We start from the raw sequence: 26,349 nt of genomic DNA, 5'->3' as shown, positions 1-26,349 counted from the left end.
GGGTGACCTGGGTAAAGTAGTTCCATTTATTTAAGCTTGGTTTCTTACTCTATAAAAGTAGGGATGATAGTAGTATTTATTTTAGAGGGTGTGTGTAAAGACAATATATAAAGGCTAGCACACAGTAGATGCTCAGTTTAGAGAGAGCTTAGTTGCTCATGTGTTATAATACATATAAAAGTCCAATAATTGATTTAAAGTTTATGTTAAAATACTTAGCTTTTACTTAATTTATGGGAGGATGGCATTTACTTAATTTACTGGAAGATGATAGGACTTGGATATGAATTGGTATCTTGCAGAGAGGAAAGGGGTTGAAATTGGATTCTAGACTGACGACGTGGTTAAGATAAAGGTTGGCAGCATGCATAAGATTGGGGGATGATTAAGGTGCCTGTGAGAATGGAGAGAGAAAGAGAATCTCTGGCATCCTTTGGAGATAAGACAGGAAGTGTAGGATATAGTCAGAATCTCAAGAGCTCCAAATGCCATGGCAAAGAATTCTTCAGTCAGTGGGGAGCCATTGAAGGATTTCAAGAGAAATGACATCACACTTCTATTTTAGAGTTTGGATCTTGGCAGGAGGGCTAGTCTGAAGCAGGGACCAGCCAGGAAGCTCATGCAGTTTAAAGCTTGGAGATGAGATGAGACATCACGAAAGCTGTATCCAAGTTACTAAGAAACAAGGATGGAGAATGAGGGGGGAATCTGAGACATGTTTTAGAGGTAGAGATGATAACTTTTGGTGGTCTACTGGATGGAAGAGATGAAAGAATAAATGAAATGATTTTGAGGTGTTTAACATGGGCAGCATGGTGATTGGTGATGCCATCAATGGAGATAGAGAGAATTTGGGATGTTTGGTGGGAGGTATTATGATGGGGAAAGATAAAGTTTTTATTTGGTCTAAAAGTACTTGTGGGGCTTCCCTGGTGGCGCAGTGGTTGAGAGTCCGCCTGCCGATGCAGGGGACACGGGTTTGTGCTCCGGTATGGGAAGATCCCACATGCCGCGGAGCGGCTGGGCCCGTGAACCATGGCCGCTGAGCCTGCGCGTCCGGAGCCTGTGCTCCGCAACGGGAGAGGCCACAACAGTGAGAGGCCCGCGTACTGAAATAAATAAATAAATGAATGAATGAAAGAATGAATGAATGAATAAATAAATAAAAGTACTTGTGAAACTCATTCCCTCCCTCCCTCCTTTCCTTCCTTCCTTCTTTCATGTGGTTCAAAAACTCTTTAAACATATCCTATAAGTTATGCCTGGAGTTTGGTATACATTGTAGAATAAAACAGACTTGGAAACTGTGATTGGGGCATTTATTATTTACTGGAGGAGAGAGCTCTGTGGTACCATGGGGAAACAGACTGGGAACAGGAGAACAGAATAATGGCGGTAGGGGAAGAGCCAGCTTAGTGAACTGAGAAGGTAGGCTTTAAGCCAGGGCCTCAAGGACAGAGGAAGCTAGTCTTTTGGAAAGGAGGGAACAGAGCCTTCCAGGTGGAGGGGCTAGCATATACAAAGGCTCTGAGTGTCCCAGGAAGTGGAAGGAGTCCAGTGTGGCAGGTGAATAGTTGGTGAAGATCATGGGATGAAGCTGGGATAGAAGACTAGGGACATAGCATGCTGGAATTTGTAGGATGTCATGGGAGTGGGATGCAAAGAAAAATATTTAAGCATGGATATGACATCACTAGATTTCTAAAAGAAAATGTTGTGTGCTATGTAGAGGAAATGTGCAATCAGGAACACTGGTTAGGTTATCCCTTTCTAGATATAATGGTGGCTAATAAGGGAGATGACATAGAGTGAAGCTGGAGAGAAGGGTTGAGGTATATTTTGGAGGCGGTCCTCACAGGTCTTCGTCATGAGGTGGACATGGGCAGGAATGAGGAAGAGGGAGAAATCAAAAACAACTGGATTTCTGGCTGGGCAGCTTGTAACTGGGCCCATTCATTTACTGTGAAGAAGGTAAAAAAGCAACAAGAGAAGATCAAGAATATAGGTTTAGACATGATTTAGGAGACATCAAAAGCAATGCCAAGTAAACCACTAGGCGTATCATTTGGAGCTCAGAGAAGACACCTGTGCTGAATATAAAATTGTTGGAGTCATCAGCAATCACTCACTTAATAACATTTATAGAGCACTTACTATTCCCTAATAAGTGCTGGGAATAAATTGGTTTATATGAAAGACAGGGCACCTACCCTCATGCACTTTACATTCTAGCAATGGAGATAGACAACAAATAAGTACATAAACAAGATAATTCCTGAATGTGATAAGTGATGGACTAGAATAAGCATGGGAACCTGCGTAGCCCCTTTGAGCAAGGAAAGACTTTCCGAGGAGGTGATGTTTGAGGACAGGATTTTAGGAGGAGGGAACTCAAAGTTGGAAAGCCAGGAGCTGGGGAAAGGCTTGACATGCTCAAGGAACTCCAAGAAGTCCTTGCCGCTGGACCAGGAGAGATGAAGGAGAGTGAACAGCCCCAAGCTGAACATTGGCTGCCTCCAACATTTACGTCAGTTAGAAGGAGAGGTTGACCAGACAGCTAGCTGATGCTCAGCAGACAACTGGAACTCCAAGCCTGGAAACTGGGAATCAGGTTTGTGCCAGAGGTAAGGATTTGGGAGTTGTAAATGCAAACGTGGCCCTGAAATCAATGGGGAAACAGACAGCCTTGCCCTGGTAGAGAGCATGGAGCAGAAAGAGAACCAAGCACAGAACTTTGGGAAAGAATGAACAAACCCCAGAGGGGACCTAGAATAAGCAGTCTTAGAGGTGAGAAGGAGGAAACAGGCAGGCTTCATGTTATGAAGGACAAGGTAGTCCACATCTCAGGAGCAGCTCAGAGGTCAAGTGCAAGGGAGTGGGGGAGATGAAGTAATAGTTAGAATTGCACTGGAATGACTGGAGGAAAGTGGCATTGCCGGAGCCTGGCGTGAGCACAGGAGGTAAGGAAATGGACTCAGCAAGCAGGAATTGTTGTTTAAAAGTTCACTGGGTAATTGTTTGAGAAGGAGAAAGGATTGTAGGAAGATTCTTTGTTTTTAAGAATTTCTTTCTTTCCTTAGAATGGGCTCAGGACCAAATCTGGGCCTTAGTGCTGAGGCAGCAAGTTTTCTTGACTTTTTGGAACTTCGGGCTGCTGAGGCTAAGACAGTCACTCCCCATTTGGCCCCAAACCCTTGCTTTTGGCTCATATGAAGAACAAACAAATCAGCTGGGCAAGTAAGCCTGGTGCTTTGATCCAGCTTATTTTCCAAGCTTTAAACCACATTTGCTCTAAGCTGGCTGCTAGTTTTCATCATACCCCGTCTGATTTCCACTTCACATGCCAGCTCCTTCATCTGAAAGTCTTACGCATAGTGGGTGCACAATAAATAGTTGTGGTTTGGTTGGATGGGTGCTATGTACAAAGACCTTTGCGGCTCCCATAAAGGAGCAAGCATGTTCTCATCACATAACATGGGGTGAGCACTAACCATTCATGTCATATGTGCAGGTGCATGGTGTCCCCACTGGAGAGATTCTGTCTAGGACTGATATGTCACTGACTGTTCTTTTCAAGCACGAAGAATTTCCTTTGCCAACGCCTCAACCTTCTAATTGCATTTAAAAACAGATAATGCTTTAAGAAGTCAAATAATATCAAGTAGCGGATACCGGAGAAGTAGAAATACAGTGTAGCCAGTGTGTGCATACCTCCTCTGAGATTCAAGATGTCAAACTGTGTTACTTTGGTTATTGCTTTACAGTATTTCAAATCGTGTTACATTATATCACGCCACTCTGGAATATGAAGTGAGCCCAAAACTGTCGGATAATGGGCAAACACAAGGGTTGCCTGACAGTATGAATTATCCTTGAGTGGTTTGGCATAAAGTAATCACACCACTCTTTAGGGAGAGGGGAAAAAAAAATAGAGCTAGGCACTCCGGACGGAGCAGCAGTGTAATCAGATTCACTGACCCACTCTGGCAGCTGCCTGCAGGCTGGCCGGCCCAGAGCCCCTTCTGCACTCCGCAGACCACGTCAGGCACACCTGAATCTAAAGACGGAGAAGCTGCACCAATCAAGGTCTCTCCTGATTGATAGAGCTGTGGCTCACCCAGCAAGGGAAATTAGTGACAGGTGGAAATGACCATTTAATTCATCCCACAAGGCTGCACTCTCTGAACAGACTCGTAGCAGCCCGATTCAATGACCCTGTCACGCCGTCACAGAAAAGTGGCACCACTTTCTGGGGACGGTATGATTCCCAACTTGGAGGATGTGGCTTCATTTTACAAACAGGCATTTCACACGCTCTGTGTTTGTGCATGTGCTGCTTTATTCTATGGTCAAAGACGTTCTATTTTTAAAAGTGCTTTTTATAATCTGGATTTGCATCTCTATGAAAACTGAAAATGATCAACCATTGATGGTGGAGGCTCAGGGTAAACTGTCCAGTAGAGAAGTCAGGCAGCACGTCCCAGAGGTCTGCTCCTTGCTCGTGGGTAGACTGAGGGGTCCTGGTCATGGGGTCAAGTCAAACCAGGAGGGGCATTCTGAAGGCAGATGGAGACCGACTAGCAGTGTGAAGAACCAGGATTTTTATTAAAAGCATCCGAGGTTAGTGCGGGAACAACATTACCAAGCATCACGGAGAGGCTGCAGCCTGGGCACGGTCAGCTAGGTCACTCTGAGAGTGACAAGAATCAGGTATAAGCGAGGGTCACGGAGGAGGTTCAGAATGAAGATGTGGCTCATGGGCAAGTGAGAAGCTGAGACAGAGCCCTTACTTGCCTCCACATTTTTTTCTGACAACGTCCTGACTTGTATTCTGTGATCTAGCAGGTGGGTCTTCTCTCTGCCCTGTCTTCCCCTGCAGGCTGCCATTTGTTTCCTTAAGATGCATCCTTGATCCCATTCTTCATCTACTCAAATTGAATCCTTTCTTCAAAGCGTGACTTAGGAAGACTTTCTTGACTTCTCAGCCGGCCCTCATTTCTCCATCTTGTGAGCTCTTCTTGTGAAAAGCTCTTGACTTCATACAGCATTTCATGGAAGTTAAGTCAACTCCCAAATGTCCTGGGAGACCCTTCTGAGGTTCTGGAGCCATTTGAGCCTCTGGTAGAGAATCAAGATTCTGAAACCAGGATCATCCAGTGACACAGGCAGACCCTAATCACACAAGCATCCAGGTTTGGGGGGATGATGAGAGCATGGCAAGAGGCATGGGGGACCCACCTAGAGGCTTCAGAACTGTGTGTGTTTCAGATTTCATCTTGGACCAGAGGGTAGCCATGGGAATGCATGAGAAGTGAGAGAGAGCACCTCCCTACAGTGGGATTTTTTTCCCTTGCTCTGTATGTAAACGGTGTGGCTTCTCTTCCCTTTCCCCACCACCCTTTCCCTAGCTCCTGAGTGCTCTCAACTCACTGGAGTTCCAAGTCTCTGGGGCACCCTCAGTCCACTGAACAAGGGAAGATCTCTGGGGATCTGCCTCTGAGTACCTTCCCAGGGGTGATGGCACTTAGCAACACATCTTTGAGTCCCCCAGAGACCTGCCTCAGGGGATTTCTTGCTCTTTAAGAGGAGGCCTATTCAAGTTGCCAGAGAAGTAACTCCCCTGGTGGTTGTGCAGCCAACCCACAGAAGGCCTGACATTGTGGGTTCTTCACCTGCCCCCAGCCCTCCTTCATAACGTGCTTGCTGCTGCTGGTCTTGAATTAGCTCTGTCAAAACCCACTCACCCTAGACATTTTTGATTTAGAAGGTGTATTAGTTAGTGTTTTTCAGAGAACCAGAACCAAGTGAATATCTATCTATCTATCTATCTATCTATCTATCTATCTATCTACCTACATACCTACCTATCTACCTATCTCACCTCTCTATTTATCCATGTTCTCTATCTATCTCATCTATTTATCCATATTATCTATCTTTTATCTATCTACCCATCTATCTTTTATCTATCTATCTCATCTATTTATCCATATTATCTATCTATCTTCTATCTATCTACCCACCTATCTTTTATCTATCTATCTATCTACCTCACCTCTCTATTTATCCATGTTATCTATCTATCTATCTATCTCACCTCTCTGTTTATCCATGTTATCTATCTATCATCTACGTGTCTTAAAGAATTAGCTCATGTAATTGTGGGGGTTGGCAAATCCAAAATCTGGAGGGCAGGTCAGCTGCCTGGAGACTTGGGAAGAGTTGATGTTACAGTCTTGAGTCTGAATTCCTCAGGGCAGCAGGTCTGGAAACTCAGGCATGGTTTCTTTGTTGCAGTCTTGAGGTAGAATCCCTTCTACCTTGGGGAACCTCATTCTTTGCTGTTAAGGCCTTCAACTGACTGGATGAGGCCTGCTCACATTATGGAAGGTAATCTGCTTTACTCAAAGTCTACTGATTTAAATATTAGTTACCTAAAGTAACACCTAAAAATGCCTTCACAGCAACATCTAGACTGCTGTTTGACCAAACAAGTGGTCACTAGAAGCCTAGTCAAGTTGACACATAAAATCAACCATACAGAAGGGAAGGGCAATATTGGGTGAACACTTTAAAAAAGTAGAGCAAGGGGAAAGATATCTATTCTTCTTTTATCACTCATATTCCATGTCACTTCCTATGGAAAGACATCTCTGGACCTTGGGCTTCCCATCTCCCCAAGGACAGGTGAGGGCCTCTTCTCTGTACCTTGTTGAGTACCTGCGGTTGTTGCCTTTCAGGCTGTGTTGCAATGATATATTTATGTATCTGGCACCCCTATTAACAGTGAGGCATTCACCATGCAGGTTTTCAGGAGTTCTGAATCAGAAGAACTGGTTCCATGTTGAGCATATAAATAAGTCTTCCTCAGTACTCAGAAATGATATACTCAATATTTACTTTTATTTGTGTGTCTCTACCCCCTGCCCCAGTCCTATGGCAGATAAGATTAAAGTATCCTTCAATTGGGTTTTGCTATTTAACCCTTTTTGTAAATAACCACTCATGGGTGAACAGAATAGGACAGTTTCAGAAATTGATGGGCATTTCCCAAATCCTCCCCTTGTATGAGGCTGGGCTTGGCTGTTATGTGAACTGATACATAACAAGGCTGGAGGCTCAGATCCTACAGACACAACAGACAGAAGAATGGGACCCGCAAGGATTTCAGATATTTGAAACTGATTAAAAAAATAGAATTTCAGAACAATTCTAGATAAGTGGGTTCGAGTCAAAATCTTGCTGTGGTTAAAACTCCCATGAGCTGTCAATAGATATAAAGGATGAACTTGAAGCTGAATAGAGAAGACAGGATTCAAGGGGTAGGGGCGGAGTAGAAATGGGCACAAAACACAAACAAAGCAAGATGGATCTGAGATCGTTGGTGGGAACAGAGTTTATCCCACCACAACTCATGGGATGGAAAATTGGACTGACTTAAAGCTACCAGATCAAGTGTGCAGATATAGAATATCTTCTCTTTTACTTATTTCCCTCTGCATTAAGTGATGCATGGAAAAAAAATATCCATGGAATCCAATGCAATACTAGTTTCAACTCGTTGAAATTGTTTTGATCTGGGTTTTGGGGCCTTCACGTTTGTTAGAGGCTTTCTTTATAAACTTGGCACAAATTAGAAACATCCTTATCTATGTATTTAATATTTAATAAAAACAATGTAAGAAAAGCAATGACCTCTTAAAGGAGTAGGAAATGAAATGACTTCCTACTATCCTATCTTTGGCTCACGGCCTTTTGTGTATATTGACACCTCAAAAATGGATGGTGATTCTTGTGTCCTCACCCCAAAATTTATCTGTGTTGAAGTTAGGATTTCTGGAATTTTTGATAGTGTTGAAATAAGATGGATGAGGAAGGTGAGGAGCATGGACACCTAAGAAGAAAGGAGGGAAGGACAGGGTGGGGAGGGGAGTAGATGGACAGGTAGGTCTAGGTAATTATGGAGCTGAACTTAATCTGAAAGCCTTAGGAAAACTATATCTAACAGGACTCCTTGTTAGCGTTCCTGGCTCAAGTTCTCTCACACTGACTTTCTAAGATTTTGAAGCCACAAAGAGACATGGTCTGATTTTCTTAACAGCCGTTTTTTTTTTTTTTTTTGTGGTACGTGGCCTCTCACTGCTGTGGCCTCTCCCGTTGCGGAGCACAGGCTCCGGACGCGCAGGCCCAGCGGCCATGGCTCACGGGCCCAGCCGCTCCGCGGCATGTGGGATCTTCCCGGACTGGGGCACGAACCCGTGTCCCCTGCATCGGCAGGCGGACTCTCAACCACTGCGCCACCAGGGAAGCCCTTAACAGCCGTTTTTGATGGCAGTTAGGGACTGCAAGTGATCTTATCTTCTCTATTGACTTATCAGAAAGCTGTGTGCTTGCTTCTCTTCCTTGGCTGCCATGTATAACTGGGCCTGCCATGCAGGAGTTACAGAATTATGGATTCTCAGTCATTTCTCCGATATCTCACTGCTGGATGATGTCATGACTGAAGATGTGGCTGAGTGGGGCTTAAGTGCATATGTATGCTTGTGACAGCCCTGGAAGTACATCCACCTGTTAGATGGTAACCGATCACTGAACTAATCCAATGACTATTTATTGAATGCCTACACTGTACCAGCATGAGAGCTGCAAGAGCTGGGAAGACTTCCAGGTCAACAGTCAGAACAAGGTAAGGGTAAGATGACAGTCAGTTGTTGGCAGGCCAGGGACTGGTCTGTATCTGTGCCAGGGCTGCCCTAGGCAGGAAGTTAGAAAGAGCTTGTCCAGAGGCTGGGGATGGACAGAAACTGAGGCAGACAGTAAACAGCAGAAAAATCTGTAAGAAGGTAGTAGGTCCTTGAGCACTGTTACAGGTTGAATTGTCTCTCTCAAATTAGTATATTGAAGTCCCAGCCCCCAGTACCTCAGCACTTATTTAGGAACAAGGTTGTAGCAAATGCCCTTAAGATGAAGTCATACTACAGAAGGGTGAGCCCTTAATCCAATATAACTGGTATTCTTACAAAAAGGGAAAATTTGGCCACGCACAGGAACACCAGCAATGTGAAGGTGAAGACAGAGATCTCTAAGACAAGGGATGCCAAAGATTTCCAGCATACCCTCAGAAGCTAGGGTAGAAGCCTGGAACAGATTCTTTCTCATAGCCCTTGGAAGGAACCAAACTGGCTGACAACTTGATCTTGAATTTCTAGCCTCCAGAACTGTGGATCAATACATTTCTGTTGTTTCAGCCACTTGTTATGGTGACTCTAGCAAACCAATAGAAGCACCAGCCCAACCTGAAACAGGGCAGTCTGGAGCGATGGTAAGAGGCTGGCTCTAGAGAGATAAGTACTATGTCATAAGGAACCCAGACTCAGAAATGAGGGTTCTGATGCTGAGGGACATGCATGCTGATTCTAGGGGAGCTGAGCTTCCTACAGTCAGAGGCTGAGGAAGAATGGAGTCTCTGGGAAGGAATTAATTGCCCCTCGTTGCCGGCGAGGCGCAACTGGGCGCTTTGCCCAGTTTCCAGCCCCCCCACCTTTTTTTTTTTTTTGCTCTGTGCGGCTTTCTCTAGGTTTTGCATGCTTTCCTCCTAACTGTTCACACCTGCAACCTTTATCAGCTGATTATCCTCGGGCTACTGGAGCTTCACCCAGATGAACCAGGCCAAAAAGTGTCTGGGAGTTTAATTTCCCCACAGCAGCCGTTTGTCAGTGCATCGAGGAGGAACAGTCTCTGTGGAGTGAATTATACTCCAGGTGTATTAGTTCCCTATGGCTGCTGTAAAACATGACCATGAATTTGGTGGCTTCAAACAATACAACCTAATATATTATCCTCCTCTCCCTCTGCTATTTACTGTCTCATGTCAGGTTGCCTGAGAATAGACTCAGAGACAAGAAAGTGATTGATGGAGGATGTGCTCCCAGGGAAAACTGATCAGGGAAGGGTGGAAGCAGGTAGAGGAGGGGAAGAAGCCAAGCATGGGTTAATTCCTGGTGACGTTCCAATGTCAGCCTAACCTCCAGGGGAGCCGAGTGAGGCAGAATAATGGCTCCCACAGGTATCAGGTCCTAATCCCTGGAACCTGTAAATGTTACTTTATTTGGAAAAAGGGTCTTTGCACGTGTGATTAATTTAAGGGTTTTGAGATTATCTGGGTGGGTCCTAAATGCCATCACAATTGTCCTTACAAGAGAGGCAGAAGGAGATTCAACCAACATAGAGGAAAAGATGGGAGAGATTGGAGTGATGGGGCCACAAGCCACAGAATGCTGGCAGCCACCAGAAGCTGGAAGAGGCAAGGAATGAATTCTCCTCTAGAGCTTCCTCAGGCAGCCAATCACCTTGATTTTGGCTCAGTGGTACTGATTTTGGGCTTGCAACCTCCAGAACTGCGAGAGAATAAATGTCTGTTGTTTTGAGTCACCCAGTTTGTGATAATTTGTTAAGCAACCTCAGGAAATGGATCTGGTATTCCTACTTGGTTCTGCTTCCCTTGTCTGGAACATGGCCAGACTTGCCTGGGGCAGGGCCTGTGCATATATGATACATTAGTCTTCAGGGACAGAGAAGAAGCCAAACTGTAATTCTACCTTTGGAAGCATAGACACACGATCTGAGGGTGTGTGTCCTTTCTACATAAACCTCTCTCTGGTTTGAAATGTGCTTGTTTACTAACAAGTAAAATGATAGCAGAAGTCATGGGATTACTTCCTATCCAATGTCCTTAGACACATAGTGAATCTGGTTCTTGCCAATGTCTTATCAACAGGGGACCCACAAAATGTGAGTGGGAAATACACTGATGCCAGTTAGTGGACACCCACTTGGCTTAATAAGCAGCAAAACTGTTGTTGAGGGCTTCCCTGGTGGCGCAGTGGTTGAGAGTCCGCCTGCCACTGCAGGGGACACGGGTTCGTGCCCTGGTCTGGGAAGATCCCACATGCCGCGGAGCGGCTGGGCCCGTGAGCCATGGCCGCTGAGCCTGCGCGTCCGGAGCCTGTGCTCCGCAACGGGAGAGGCCACAACAGTGAGAGGCCCGCATACCACACACACACACACACACACACAAAAAAAACAACTGTTGTTGAATTTAAGTGCTTTTAGAGAATTACACTAAAGAGAATGTTGTGAATCAACAGAACTGAATCTTTTTTTTTTTTTTTAAATTAAGGAAGAAAGTGTTTCCCTTGTAGGTAGGGCCCATGCTGACAATCCCTGTGTGTGAGTGATGGAAAAGATTAGAGAAAAATAATAGTAGTTCATCCAGGGCTCAGGATAAAATGCCATTGGAAGGGTTCACCTAGTAGTTCATTAACTAAATCCAGTCCACAATGTACCCAACTTAATGATCGATTGTGTTCTTAAGCAAATAGTGTTACCTTAAGGCTCCAATGTAGTAATAAATATTCCTTTTGCAATTGCCCTGTTTTTAAATGTCTAACACTTTGGTGAAATCACTACAGAATCAGAAACTCTTTTTAGGGAGGGAGGAAGACCCCAAACTTGACATAAATATTGACCTGGTTAACCAGATGAGTTTGGAGTGACATACTGACATTATTGTCTTTCCTATTCAATGCTTGCCTTGTCCAGACAAGGAAACTGGGTCCAATTCACCCTTTCTGTCCTCAGGGCACATGGCCTGGCACTCAGAAAGTTCTCAACAACCATTTGGCTCCGAATGTGGGTTCATTTCAGTTCAATGAACACAAAGCAGACCAAAGATTCTGGTGTTGTCACAGGAGAAAGTGGTTTAGGGGTGGGTGATACAATCTATCTATGGTCACTGGTGGTTTTACATAAATTAGATTTGCAAATGAGTGAGAGTCTGCTTCGTGAGTTAGATCATTGTTTATTTAGGACTCAGTGAAAGAAACCCTGGTCTTTCTAGTCTTGTCAAACTTCTTAGCAGCATCCAATGTTCTGGGTCTAATACCTGTCTGGATTACTTGAGAGATGACGCCTGCCTAGAGACAGGGTGGGTGGGGTGGGGAGAGAGAAGGGAAGAACGTCTCTTATAAGGACTCTATTCTCTTCCCTTCTCTGAGACCAGGATTTTTGTCGCAAGCCTATTTCTTCCCACTGGTTGAGTGTGACCCAGGTGGATACTGGCCATTCTGTCTGGCTCCATTGAGTACCATCGTAGGCTCTGGCTTTGGTGGCCAGAGTTGATCCAGAACATCTCCAGTTTGTCCTTTTGACTTTTCCCTCATTCTTGGCTCTCCTGGGTCCTTAACCTATTCCTTCTCCCTTCTTATTTTGGCTCCACCTTTTCCCCCAAGCCACTCTGTCTGCTGATTCAGAATGGAGTAAGCTGTGCTCCTGGCCCTGACCTCTGTGTCTCTAGCATGGCACAACTTGCCGTACCTGTCCTCTGGCTCCGCTTGGCTCCACACAGCACCCACCTGAGTTCAGGAGGCTCCTCTTCCACTCACCTTGTACCCTGAAGGAAGGGGATTGGACGTCTTATTCAGAAGTCCCTTGGGGAAAGAGAGGCATAGGTCAGTAGATTAAACATTTGACTTGTTTTTTTCTTCTCCTTTCTGTTGACCCCCTCTTCATTTTCCCATGGGCTGCCTTCCCTAGCTTCTCATATCTGGGCCCATTGATGTTCCCACAGAGACTCAGCCCACCCCTCACCTGCCCATGTTCTTGAGCCAACCTGATTGAGACCAGATGCTCCATCTCTCCATCCAAGGACTTGCCTATGTCTTATTCTTTGGGCAGCTCTGATCCTTAGATGATGTCCAAGGGCTGCCCTCTGGACCCAGAGTCACACCACCTCCCATTTGCTAATGGAGTCCCTGTGCTTGATTTCCCCATCCCCTATCCTAGAACTTGAGCTTCCACTGGCTTCTCATCCTCGGTCCTTTGAGTCACCCCAGCTTCTCAATGAGAATGGGGACGTTGCTTACTCTTGACCAGACCCTACCCTAGATGAAAACTACTGGTGATTCTTGGATTTCTCTATCCATGTTCTGTTTTTATGACTTGAAGCCATGCTTATTCACCTATTGGGAACCTCCAATTACATCAAAGACCCATGGTATCAACTGTTTCCCTGAATGGTGATGAGAAAATGCCAAGCCCTTCGGGCACTGGTCCATGCCTGGTTTGCTGATTGTTCACTGTGGATCTGACTAATCCCCCCACCCCTCTGCAACTAGCAGACACAGTTCTTGCCCTGTTCTCCTCACTGCCCTATCTTAGTCTAGAAAGTTGCCATGCTTTACCAACAAATCTAGAGATAGGACTTTTTGTTTGTTTCAAGAGCATGGAATTTTAAGTAGCCCAAACAGCCAAAACACAAGCAAAAGCACACATTGAAATACAGAGGAAAACAATTCCGTGCCATATGGGTGATGGTACTGAAACTCATTCAGAAATATATTTAATGACTCTGATGCTCTTGAGTGTTTTTTTAAACACTTATACTTGACTGAAATGACTTTATGCCTTTGTATTTCTGTGTTCCCTGGCTGTTGTCTATAGTTACATGAGTCATGACTTATAAAGCAGCACAACAGTATCTTAAAACAAATTTCCCACATTGACTATTACTAAGCTCTTCCTTAGACCTTAGTATACTGCATTAAAATGCATCTAGTGCTTTGAAGCCGTCAGTGGGAATTTCTGTATTTGTTTCAATGTTCAGCCACTGCAGAAACATTTCAGAAATTTTAATTTGGGTTCCAAGACATGCAAACCAGGGACATCATTACATCAGACTAGAACAGTAGTGCTTACATGTTAGCAAGCATCAGAATCTTGTTATAAACTGGAAAGTTTGTTAAAATACAGCTCACACTACCCTCTGCCCCTCCAGTTTCTGATTCAGTAAATCTGGGGTGAGGCCTGGTAATTTGCATTTCTGACAAGTTCCCAGGTGATGTGAATGCTGCTGGTCCAGGGACCACATTTTGAGAACTCCTTCACTGGAGCATCAGTTCTTGATCTGGATGGACAAGCAGAATACCTGTGAAACTCTTAAAATATATTGATGGGATAAGGAAACACATACAAAAATGTCATAACAGATATATATATAGTCATGACCAATTAGAAATAAACTAAATGTCCAAGAGCAGGAGAAGAGATTTGATGTGTTATATTCATATACCAGATGAAAGTGAAAAATGAATGAACTGGAGCTCGATCTATCAACATGGATAAATCTTACAAATATAAGATTGAAAAAAGAAAGTTGTACAGGGATGAGTATAGCATATCATTTGTTTAAGGCTCAAGAATCTATAAAACAACACTATGTATCATTTCAATACCTATCTAGTAAAGGTATAAAGAAGTATAAACACACCTAGGGGAAACAGAGACCCCAGCTCATGAACATTAGTGACTCTGGGCAAGGGTGGAGGGGTAGGGTGACCCTGCCACCGCAGAGTGGTTCCGGGGGTGTTCAAATGTATGTGTAAGGCTTTGTTTCTTAAACTGGGTGGTGGGTTCACAAGTATATATTATAGCATTCTTCAAACCTTTTCCACAATGTGAAGGACGATAAATGCACATATCCCCACATTCCCACCTGGGGTGCTGCTTTTTGGTTTTTTTTTTTTTGTTTTTTTTGCGGTACGCGGGCCTCTCACTGTTGTGGCCTCTCCCGTTGCGGAACACAGGCTCCGGACGCAAAGGCTCAGCGGCCATGGCGCACGTGCCCAGCCGCTCCGCGGCATGTGGGATCTTCCCGGACCGGGGCACGAACCCGTGTCCCCTGCATCGGCAGGCGGACTCTCAACCACTGCGCCACCAGGGAAGCCCGGGTGGGGGGTGCTGATTTTTACAAAGGTCCACCTGGGATTCTTATACACAGATTACTTGCGTGCCTCTCCTGAAATATACCCCGCAGTTTTGACCCAACTTGATAGTGCTCCGATCATCCACTTTACTCACCAGACTTGGTAATGGATACCTTTTTTTTTTTTTTTTTTTTTCTTTTTGCGGTATGCGGGCCTCTCACTGCTGTGGCCTCCCCCGTTGCGGAGCACAGGCTCCGGATGCGCAGGCCCAGCGGCCATGGCTCACGGGCCCAGCCGTTCCGCGGCATATGGGATCCTCCCAGACCGGGGCACGAACCCGTATCCCCTGCATCGGCAGGCGGACTCTCAACCACTGCGCCACCAGGGAGGCCCGGTAATGGATACCTTTGAAAGTAGATTTGATTTTTGGAAATAGCCTAATACCAAAGGTTTGCCACAATGCAGAAAGTCAAAAGACAGTACTATGATTTGTAAAGAGGAACATAGTTAGGATGCAAACATAAACTCTTAATGAGACCACTCTAAAGGGACAATATAAATATATGTAGCCTAGGAGATATGTTACCAACTGATTGCCTTTGGTTTTAATCAGTCCTTGAATGCATATGAAATGGTCAAACCATAGATTGGAAGGAAGAATACAGTTTCATAGCTTCTTTGTTTCTAAGAAGTTAATAAAAACCACTCTATAAAGTGCTAAACTTAGCCTGCCAAATACACAGAACATTTCTAGAATGACTTCCTTCTAATACCAGTTTAGAGCATGTTCAGAATTCTGCTAAGAGGAAAAGGATGTGTTCCCAGTTTCAGATCCTCCCTGGTGAGGGGTCCTGACATTAGAAAAAGCCTAAAATACATACTGTGGGCTTGGTGTATGGGTGGTGAGGTGAGGTTACGGATATCAGAGGCTGAACAGGTCCAGACTCACATTATGCAATGGACAAGCTAAAAAGTGTCTGTAGTAACTCGGAAGGCAAGCTCAGTGCCTCTAAGGCTACAGCACTGGTGGAAAAAAAAAGTAGAAAACAGAATGTTACTGGTGAGTGCTGGCTTTCCCTTCAGCAGAGACAATGGGAGGTTTTTTCCTTTTTTGGTGGTTCTCTGGTCCCTGCTTTAATCACCACAGTGTATGTTGAGGGTATGTAGGGTAGATAAATTTTTTTGGGGGGGGGCAGATTATTTACCATTCCATGAGGAGCTTTGTAAAAACCGGATGGAGATGACATTCCGAGTTCTGTGCTTTGCACTGGATATATATATATATTTTTTTTTCTTTTTATTTGCAGTACATGGGCCTCTCACTGTTGCGGCCTCTCCCATTGCGGAGCACAGGCTCCGGACGCGCAGGCTCAGCGGCCATGGCTCACGGGCCCAGCCGCTCCGCGGCATGTGGGATCTTCCTGGACCAGGGCACGAACCCGTGTCCCCTGCATCGGCAGGCGGACTCTCAACCACTGCGCCACCAGGGAAGCCCTTGCACTGGATATATTAATGAGTGAGACCCAAGGAGCGGGTGAGTATATGCATGTGTGGAGAAAAGGGGGCAGGTGGATATTGATGGGCAAAGGATATGGCAGTGGAAAGATGACTCACTGCCCACCAAAGTCTGCTCTTCCAGGGATGAGAGTTTTACTGGGAAGTGGCTGCCCAGCCCACACAGGTATGATGACTGGTTCTTGCCATGAACTGTGTCTAAAGTGCCATATGCATGCTAAAGAGGTTAAACGTGGTTGTGCCTTTTCCCCCATCCACTGGCTGGATTGAGGGGGCTCTAAGGCTGGAAAGGATGGGCAACCACAGAGAGAAAAAGGCTGGATCCCTGAATCACCTTGTGGAAGGCTGCTGACCAGCCAGGAACACGTGCATTGGGCTGTCGCTTGGATAAGAAATGCGTTTCTTTTGTGTTAAGATGCGGATAATTTATTTGTTCTAGCCGCTAGTGTTGCTGTAAGTAGACACTCACATAGAATTTCAATAGGATTGTTCCATGGCTACCATAGGAAGGGCAGATATAACCCAGTTATATCTGGTACCAAAATTAAAGACAGGAGGAGAATATTCTAGAAGGTGCCTGCATTGGACACTCGTTCTGGAGTCCTTACTTTTGGCTCTGGCTGATTGCTTTCAGCTTTGTTGAGAGGCTGTGAGTTGTCACCTACCCCTTTTATTGTCCTGCCATGCAGGTTTTTACTGAGCACTTGAGTGAACCAGAAGAGCTTTATGTCTTGCATTAGGGAGCTCTCTCTCTCTTTTTTTTTGCTGGAAGAAATGAGAAAATGCATTCCATTTGCCACTGGTCATGCTGTGATGACAGATAATTAGAAACTTTAATCAATCTTGTTTTGTCAGCATGACTTTCATATCAAAAAGGGACTGTGTTTAAAAAAAGCCACAAATAAATACAAAATTTAGGACTGTGAAGCATCTGTAATGAAGTGTAATGATGTTAAGGAATGATATCTCACAACCCTGTCACCAAACCTCTTGTGTGTATCAAATGCTCGTCTTCCACACCTCTCTGTGCTTACATTTGCACATCATTTTCATTTATTTATTTGCCCTTCCTGTCTCACAGATCACTGCCCCAAATTTCATTGACATCTATGGACGGGGACTCTACAGTGTAACTTACTCCTTCTTGGGCCCTATTATCTGTCTCAGCACTTAGCATATTCAGAACAGGCTTATTTATTTATTTATTGACGTATAGTTGATTTACAATGTTGTGTTAATTTCTGCTGTACAGCAAAGTGACTCAGTTATACATATATACATATTCTTTTTTATATTCTTTTCCCTTATGGTTTATCCCAGGACACTGAATATTGTTCCCTGTGCTCTACAGTAGGACCTTGTTGTCCACCCGTTCTATATGTAGTAGTTTGCATCTACCAGCCCCAAACTCTCAGTCCACCCCTCCCCAACCACCTCCCCCTTGGCAACCAACGAGTTTTTAAGTCAGACAAACCCACTCAAATTCTGATTTTTCCATTTTCCAGCTTTGTGATGTCATTTCTCTAAGTGGCATCTGTTTCAATAGCTGTAAATTATGGATACCTTTACCAACCTCCTAAAGCCATTGTGATAACCAAGGAGGTAACACACACAGGTCCCTAGCATGCTGTCTGGTACAGAATGCTGAGTCTGTGCTCTTGAAAATGTGAAATCTTTTCTGCTTCGTTTTCTAACACAGAGCATTTTTCCCTTCCGCGGGAAATAGATTCTCTAGCTTGATGACTAGAATTTATCAAGAGTTTGGTTGATGCCTCCCCGCTTCCCACTGCAGGGAGCTTGCTTGGGCGCTTGGGCATGTAAACAAACCATTACACTCAACCTGCTAATGGAAGTGTTTTCTGGGGGCTCCAGGGCAGCTTGCCTGCACACCCGCTTCATAGCCTACCTTGGAGAGTTGTATATATTGATTTTACCCCTTTCAAAGAGGAAAAAGCAATCTTTCCTTTGGAGAATACTAGAGATTGAGGTGTGAGAAGACTCGCAGTCAAGGAAGATGCTTTGCACGTGGATGCCTGCTGACTTTGTCTTGAGGCTTATTCCTCTGGCAGAAATCCTGGAGAGGTTCTGGCAGAGAGGCTGAAGCTGGGAGTTGTGAGTATGTGTCATTTCCGGTGTGATGAGCTGTGGAGCTTAGTTAAGGGTATAGCTAGAGGCCAAGTAGTAATTGGGTGTCACACACTGTTTTAATTTTGTTTGGTTCCACTTGTGGTGGCATCTGATGGCTTGCGTATGGATGTTGGCTGCTGCATATCCCCTTCTTGTTTTGTTTCTGTCTTTATTCTTGGTTGTTCCACTGCTGGCTGCTTTATCGCTGCAGATCGAAACTGTGCCCATTTTCCAGACCCAACCGATGTCTTCCTCCTTTCCAAAAGTGTGTCTTGGTCACATTCACTCTACGAGTGCTACTTTTTTTTTTTTTACTTTATCCCACTCATAAGTATGCAGTTTATATTACAGCCAGTGCATAATGTAAGGTTATTTCTTCATTGTTTAATTTGTTTTTTTCTTGGTTTTCCAACTGGATAGTAAGTAAGCTGATCGATGCAAGCCTTCATCCATTTAACCATTTTACCAGCCAATATATATATATTTTTTTGCATTACGTGGGCTTCTCACTGCTGTGGCCTCTCCTGTTGCGGAGCACAGGCTCCGGACGCGCAGGCCCAGAAGCCATGGCTCACGGGCCTAGCCGCTCCGCGGCATGTGGGATCCTCCCAGACCAGGGCACGAACCCGTGTCCCCTGCATCAGCAGGCGGACTCTCAACCACTGCGCCACCAGGGAAGCCCATTACCAGCCAATATTGACCAGTGTCCATGTGCAGACACTGTGTTAAATTGCTTTCCCACGAGTAATTTTATTTTATTCTTCACAAAACACCCTGAGGGAGTTACCACCCCAGTTTCACAGATTTTTCTTTGAGCCTTAGATTTCTGAATAATTTGTGCACAAATCTAGAACCTGAATCACACGGCACATAAGCACGAGATCTGGATTTTAAGCGCTGGTCCCAAGTGTAATTGTCTTCATACCAGAGTGAATGCTCTCAAGGTTGACCATGCTCACTGCTTATTTTGTATCCATCAGAGAAACCAGTCATGTGCTTCACAGATAATTAAAACTTAATAAATCTTGATCAAGCCTTTAAAAAGGACACTGTAGGGATGCTTTCTAAGAATGCTTCTTCACTTTTCAACTTAATTTCTTCCTGTACTTCAGAAAAGCTGAGTGGAATTTAATATAATTTATTTAAAATTATGCTTTAGAATTTTGTTGATAATTTTATGACAGCTATTGGGATAAAAATGATTTGGGGTTTACTGAGCTGTTTGTGGTTTGCTTGTATGATTTGGTTTAAAGTTTGGCCCAAGCTGGTGAGAAGGAGGAGAGGGAGCAGAGTCAGAGACCCAGGGCCTTGATCCAGGCTGTGCTCGTGTTTTCAGAAGACTGACGTTATCATGAAATCAATATTTACAGGCTCAGTGACAAGAAAGCCTGCTTTGTGGATGGAGTAAACTGCTGGGAGCTCCTAAAACATTTTCAGCTGAATTGTTCTGTAGCTGCACAGGCTTGGTTTTTAATTAAGCCCTGGGGCCTGTTACCTGGATGCTTTGATGTGTGGGGTGACCCAGAGTATGGCCTCTCTTGGGAGGCCATAGAGTCTCCATGGTGGCCTCTTGATCATCAGCTGCAACACAGCCCTGTGTAAGTCTAGAATGATGGCTGGGGGCTCAGCACCCGAATCCTCAAAGCTTTTCCTGCCACAGCTTCCCCCAGCCCCACCTTATGAGATGCCTAAATGACATATATTCGGAGTGGAGGGCCAGGCAAAAGCACACTCTTTGACACCAAGAAGCTTTTGCTCCAAACCATAGTGCATTCTTCTGGTAAACTAGACTGGGTTTCACAGAGCCTTTCTTTTTAGCCTACGGGCAGACTCCAGACATACAGCTAAGGCAGTCTGGACAGACTCTTCCATTCCTTTTCTTCTAAGCCCATACCAGTCATGTTTGGCCCTCTGTATTCTATCTCTCTTAACAAGTGAAGACAGGCCAATTGAAGGAAACATTAGCAAACCATTGAAGAAACGAATGGAGTGTTTATCCTCATGCCCAGAACAGAGTGGACCACTCATCCTTCCTGGAGTGAAGCACCCTTGAGCCTTCTTCTGCTTCCTCCTCTCCTTCCCTCCTCCTCCTTCTCCTCCTCCTCCCCTTCCTCCTTCTTCTTCAAATCCTCCCAAAGCTCAGAAGACGTAAAAACCCAGGAATCTTCCATCTCAGGGCTAAGTGATTCCCAAACAGGAACTGACTATAACCAGCCCCCACTATTTCCACCCCAGACTTACAGAAGTAAGGGAGAAAAAAACACAACCAAGAGAAAAAGAGGAAGAAAACCTAACCCCCTAGCCTAATCAGTCAGTGAATGTCCCTCTACTTGACCAGTGCACTGGAGAACTGCTGGCACTTAGAGGAGAGGGTGTGGGCAGGTAGAGAGAAGTGATGACCTCCCCTCCCCTCCCCCCCCACCAGGAGCAGGCACTGCTGCTTCTAATAAGGTAAATGTGGCAGCAGCAGACAAAAGTGCCATCGACATCTAGCTTAGGGAGTGAGGACTGCATTCTCGGAGGAGCCATACCCAGACCTGCAGGGGCTTCTCTTATTGAAAAGAAAATTTTATCGTCCATTAAGCAATATGTGGGGCTCTATTTTAGATCCTAGGAAGAATCTTGGGGCAGGGGGAATGCATAAAATATGCTTGGGGACAACACTGTTACAATGTACAAAATTGAGAAAGAAACATCAAAAAGTGAAAGGAGATATCAAATGCCATGGGTCTAGCAAGATTGACAAAGAAGAAAATAGAAAAGACACAAATGACCAAAATCAGGAATGAAAGAGGGGGTATCATTATTAAAAGGATGATAAAAGCATGCTATGGGGCTTCCCTGGTGGCGCAGTGGTTGAGAGTCCGCCTGCCGATGCAGGGGACATGGGTTTGTGCCCCGGTCCGGGAAGATCCCACATGCCGTGGAGCGGCTGGGCCCGTGAGCCATGGCCACTGAGCCTGCGCGTCCGGAGCTTGTGCTCCGCAACGGGAGAGGCCACAACAGTGAGAGGCCCGCGTACCGCAAAAAAAAAAAAAAAAAAAAAAAAAAGCATGCTATGAACAGCTCTACACCTATAAATACTACAACTTAGGTAAAATGAACCAATTCCTTAAAAACTCACAAACTACCAAAACTCAGTCAAGATATGAGATAACTTGAACCTTTAATTATTCAGGAAATTAAATTTATAGTTTAAAATAACCTGTAAAAGTTATCTCTAAGACCAGCTGCTTTCACTGGATAATACTACCAAAAATGTAAAGGAATAGACCCCATTCTATATAATGTCTTCTAGAAAACAGAGAGGAACATTTGCCAGCTCATTTTATGAGGCCAGGATTACCTTGATATAAAACCAGACAAAGCAGGTATAAAAAAATGAAAACTGCAAATCAATATCCTTCATAAATATAGATCTAAAAACTCTTTTAAAATATTAGCAAATCGGGCCTCCCTGGTGGCGCAGTGGTTGAGAGTCCGCCTGCCGATGCAGGGGATACGGGTTCGTGCCCCGGTCTGGGAGGATCCCATATGCCGCGGAGCGGCTGGGCCCGTGAGCCATGGCCGCTGGGCCTGCGCATCCGGAGCCTGTGCTCTGCAACGGGAGAGGCCACAACAGTGAGAGGCCCGCATACCGCAAAAAAAAAAAAAAAAAAAAAAAAAAATTAGCAAATCACTTTCAGCAATACGTAAAAAGAAAAGAATACCATAACTTAGTGGCATTTTTCCCCAGGAACACAAAGCTGGTTCAATATTCAAAATCCATCAATATTACATTGATTACATTAGTTTCAGGAGGTTTTTGTACATCTTGGGATTTTCTGTGTAGAAAATCATGCCATCTGTGGATAGAGAGTTTTATTTATTTATTTCCAACCTGTATGCCTTTAATTTCTTTTCCTTGCCTTATTGCACTGGCTGGAACTTCCAGTGAAATGATGAATAAGACTGATGAAACTGGACATCCTTGCCTTATTCTCAATTTTGCAGGGAAAGCATTTAGTCTTTCACCATTAAGTATGATATTAGCTATAGTTTTTTATAGATGTCCTTTATTCGATTGAGGAAGTTCCCTTCTGTTTTTAGTTTGCTGAGAATTTTTATCATGAAGAGATGTTTTATTTTGTCACATGCTCTTTCTGCATTAATTGATATGATCATGTGGTTTTTCTTCACTGGACTATTAACATGGTGAGTAATTCACCATGTAATCAACAGGCTGATCCTCTTCTGAGTATGGGAGAACTCCTCCTGCCTGACTGCTTTCAAACTAGGACAGAGGTCTTTCCTGCTTTGGACTTGAACTGAAATATCAGCTCTTCCTGGGTCTCGAGCCTGCTGGTCTTTGGTTGGAATGAACACTACCAACTCTCCTGGGACTCCCGCTGGCTGACAGTCCCTACAGACTTTGGGTCTTGCTGGCCTCCATAATCACGTGAGCCAATTCCTTATAATAAATCTTTCTCTGTATATGTACGTACATATATACACAAACATATATACATGTAAACATAGCTCTAAAGGGATAGCGTGAGGGGTTTTTGTTGGTGATGGAATGGTTTGTATCCTGTTTGTGGTGGTGGTTACATGAATCTATTCATGTGTTAAAATTCACAGAAATGGATATTCCCCAGGAAGCCAGTTTTACTGGGTGTTAATTTAAAAAATAAAGATGCTTTGGGAACCCAAAGTAGGAAGCAAACAGGAGATGGATGGATTAAAGGCCAGAAATAGCAGAGTATCAGGCAAGACTGGGAGGGGGATTTGAACTGGGCTTCAAGGAATGGCTAGGACTTCAATAACAGGAGAAATGGAAGGTGGATGGTGTTTGGAGGGGACGGGATATGCCAGCTGAAACAACCAGAATGAACCAAGCGGAGAGGCAGTACTCCAGGGGCTGTGATCATAGAGGGGCAGATTGGGAGGAGAGGATTAAGCCAGTGAGGAGGGTCAGTCGGTGCCTAATTATAACGGGTTCTGAATATCTGAGTGAGACATTCCTACCTAATTCTTTGTGGGGGAGTCTTTGCAGTTACTAAAAAACTCTGAGCAGTGATTCCATACCAGAAATCCAGGAGGGTCAAATTCCAGGGGATTTTTAAGCTTCCTGAAAGCCTTCTGGGGGAAAACGATACCGAAAGAAGGTTTCTTAGATATTCATTTGTAAAATTCTTTCTTAAGTTTACAAATGAGACCCTCTATAAAATATTGTATTCACCAGGGAAATAACTCTGGGATTGATGTAAATCCTTTAGTCTCAAAGTATTTATGTCAACATCTGTCTCAGGCAAGGTCCTGGCAGGAAACAGATGGCACACTCCAAAGGAGAAGCTGGGAAGACTGGAGTGACAGGGCTATTTACACAGATGTGGGCCAGGTTATAAGGGGACTGATGGGACGTAGTCGGGTACCCTGGGCTGGCGATGGCAGGAAGAAGGCTCAGGGGAAGGGGGTGGTCCTAGAAGTCTGCATGAACTGATGCAATAGGAGTGTGGTCCTAGGTGGAGGAGCCAGCACTGCCAACCACTGCCCAGCAGGGAGGGAGCTGGGGAGATACACACTTTGACCTCTCTCTCCTCCTGCCCTGAAGGCTCCTGGTTCAAATGCAGGGAGCCAGGGGACCCCACTGATGGAGTCCACAGTGGCCAGTCTCCTGGGAACAGGGGGTGGGGTGGGGAAAAAGATGAAGAGCGGATCTAGGGGGGGAAATGGCGATAACCATTACACTGTCATTACCCACTTGGGTTCAGGTCCTAGGTGTGCCGGGACCTCAGTTTATAACGGCTGCAGGGAGAAAGGAGGGAGCTGTGATGTGGACTGGGGCAACCAAGGTAGACACGGCTGGCCTTCATCAAGTCCTCAGATAGCCTGTTCAGCCCTGATCAGAAATTTCCACCTCTGTGACCTTCTCCAGCAAAGCGAGGAGCTTTCAACACACTTTCGCATATTTACGAAAGCACTTATTATGCTGCGTTAATTGCTTGTTTATAAGTTTGGTGCCTAGTGACACATATAGAGGCCCTAAACAAATACTGAGGGAATGAAGATAGGTCAAGTTCAGGGTTTCCAGTGAGCACCTAGATTCTGCTGGGAGATTTCCAGTGATAAGGGCTCACATACGGGGGATGGCACTTCAGGCATTGCCTGGGGACCCAGGCTTGCTGGCTCCTTTCGCTGCCTTTGTCCTACTTTATTCCCATCAATCAGAGATAAGGAGAGCAGCCTGCACTAATGGGATGGAGCATCAACCACAAAGAAGTAGGAGTCATGAGAAATTATGAAGAGGGGGCCCTCGGGACCAGAGCGCCTCTTGCTGCATCTTTCCTAATTAGCAGCAGAGGTCCTCGGGGGACCCTTGGAGACCAGCTAACGACCATTAACTCCACAAAAGAACATTGCCATCACTGTCACCATCCCCGATATTGCTCCTTTAGTCCTCATGGGAGTATTGTTTCCTTGGCAGGTTTTGATTTGGGCAGAGGCTTGATTGGGTGACACTGAGAATGCCCCAAAGCTATGCCCCCAAACTGTGCTATGACTGATAAAAATCATAGACATTTAGAATTGGAAAAACCTTAGAAAGCATCCAGTCCAATTTAATTCAGTCTACTGACAGGAAACCAAGGCTGAGACTGGCTAAGCCATCTTTATCGAGCACTTACTAGGAGCTGGCCTCTGCAAAGCACTTTGCAGGGAGAACCTCAGGTACTGGGTACCAGGCACTGCTGGGAGGAGGATGCTGTCTTACCAGGCACACCTAAGGGCTAGAAGGAGACCTCCAACTTCAGTCCTCTCTCTGCTACTAAGACACCTGTCCTCAAAAGGACCATGTCACTGAATTCAAAGGCATGGGCACTGGGACGGTGTGACATATCACTTAAAGAAATTCAGGACAGACTTCTTTGTAGGGCCCTGCACTGTCAGCTGGTGTTTGCTGACTTAGGGCAGCAGTTGGAGCACTAATAACCAGCAGCGTGGCTGACTTCAAGACATCCGGAGGGGCTGGAAGTTGTTTCCTGATCAGGTCCTCCGGCAAGTGCATGGAATGCCCTCATTATGACATTTACTGTGAGTCTCTCTCTCTCTGGGTCTCTTAAGACCAGTGTCACTGCCTTGTCACAGAGAGCTGTCTTCCAGTGTCTCTCAGAGTGCCCTACTCTATCAGTGACAGGCATCATTGCCCTCCACCGTGAATTTTCTACTCAGCCACTCCATTCATTCATTCATTTGTTCGTTTATTCTGTTCCAAACATTTAGTGAGTATCTACTTCATGCCAGGCACTTTGGATGCAGAGATGAAAAAGATAGCCTGTCTATTTCAAACTAGCTTAACAGAAAAGAGAAGCTTCTTGCAAGGATATTGGAGTGTCTCACCATAGCATAACAAGGGGGACGATGCAAGTGGCAGGCCTTAGAACTACCTCTCCTCTGTGCTTCTTTCTGGACACTAGTTTAGTTCTCTGTTACTCACAAAACGGTGGGAGATGATATTGCAGATCAAGCCACCCAAAGGTAGCTTGGATTTCTCTCCCTCCTGGAGAGGGAACTGTCTCAAGCGCTCCATACCTGCATCCAGTTCACGTGGTGGGGAGGGGAGCCAGGTGAAGAACGTGGTTGTCTGGGGCCCTGGGAGCGGGGAGAGGCCCCTGGAAGAGGGGGGATGAGCAGATAGTCCATTGGGGTCCCCTTCATAATTGCTGCCTTTGAGGAGCTTACCTGAAAGGAAACCTCTAAACGCTGCGCTGTGAAGAGTTCTGGAAAGGAGGCTTTTCTAGATTTTAGAGCTCCAGACCCAAGTCAGTTTGACAGCGGTACAGAGGGCTCCATGGAACACCCCTAACTGAAGCTGAATCTTGAACACAAAAAGGTGTGCGTGTGCGTGCGTGTGTGTGTAGGGGCCATGGAAGCTTGGGGGGATGGGTGGCTTTCCAGGCAGGGGAAA

Source organism: Mesoplodon mirus, assembly GCF_964341445.2.
Source record: "Mesoplodon mirus genome assembly, chromosome: 15".
NCBI classification, from domain to species: Eukaryota; Metazoa; Chordata; class Mammalia; order Artiodactyla; family Ziphiidae; genus Mesoplodon; species Mesoplodon mirus.
This window is presented reverse-complemented; position numbering follows the sequence as displayed.